Raw genomic sequence first — 1,050 nt, forward strand, 5'->3', positions numbered from 1 at the left:
TCAGGTGGGACAGCAGCAGCAATTTCTTCATGGAAAGCATTGTCCATCTCTGTCACAGACTAACCAGGGCAGTGGTAGAACAACCATCCCTGGAGGAATTTAAAAGTTGTGTAGATGTGGCACCTGGGGGCATGGGTCAATGTCAGGACCTTTCTTGTTAGATATTTTCATTAATGTTTTCAGGCCTCCCAAATCTGGGCACACTCAAAGCCCAAAGTGAGAGCAAAGACAGTGTCTCATGTTTGATTAATGCCAGATATGAGGAAGCAGGAGCTGGTGAAGGATCTGCAATTAAGCAGTGTTTTTTCAGAGAAAAGCCTGATTTCATTACGAAGTTCTTCACTTGGCGCAGCTCAACTAAGCTCCAGCCTGTGGCTGCTTGAGTCATAAAAGAGCTTTTTTCTGAGTTTGAGTCACTGGTATAAATCAAGTATTTCTACTATTGAAGCCAGTTGTTCCTCTCAAATACAGAAAAGGAAAAAGCCCAAGTGATAATTCAGTAGAATCATTGGTAACAGCAGTGGGAAAAATGAATAAATGCCTATTTTTAATTCATTTTCCTGCAGTGCCATCGTTTCATCTTTTCAGGTCTCCTTAAGCCAGCCCTCTCATTTTGGATCACGGGGTTTGCCTTTCATCACTCTGTGGGCTTCTAGCTCTATCAAAGCTAGCAGCAGAGGCAGGAGCAGCCCAAATGCAAAGCCTGACTTTGGGGAACTGAGCGGGGCTGATGCTGCCCAGCCTTAACACACCTGCAGCCTTTACTGAAATAAAAGGGTTGCATAGAGGAATAGTAAAAAAATAGTGATTTTCAAAAATCTCAGCCTTGTCAGGATTAAGGATTATCTTGCTAAAGCCTGGCTGAGCATAGAATCATGGAATCACAGAATGGTTTGGTTTGGAAGGGGCCTTAAAGACCATAAAGGCCACGGACAGGGACACCTTCCACTGGACCAGGTTAGTCAGAGCTCACAGGGGTTTAATTCCACTGGGGAAGAGGGAAATCTTTTGCTGCTCCCATCAGAGCCCCATCCACCACAGCAGCACCTC

The 1,050-nt window shown here is 44.9% G+C and overlaps 1 protein-coding gene across 1 annotated transcript in view; it reads right to left on the reverse strand.

Annotated features, from left to right (window-relative positions):
• The window catches only part of LOC103622573 (transmembrane protein 182), a 15,696-nt gene that overhangs the window by 6,179 nt on the left and 8,467 nt on the right, over positions 1–1,050 (reverse strand). The gene's annotated exons all lie outside the window — the stretch shown is intronic.

The sequence above is a fragment of the Corvus brachyrhynchos genome, unplaced genomic scaffold (genome assembly GCF_000691975.1).
Source record: "Corvus brachyrhynchos isolate BGI_N302 unplaced genomic scaffold, ASM69197v1 scaffold220, whole genome shotgun sequence".
NCBI lineage: Eukaryota > Metazoa > Chordata > Aves > Passeriformes > Corvidae > Corvus > Corvus brachyrhynchos.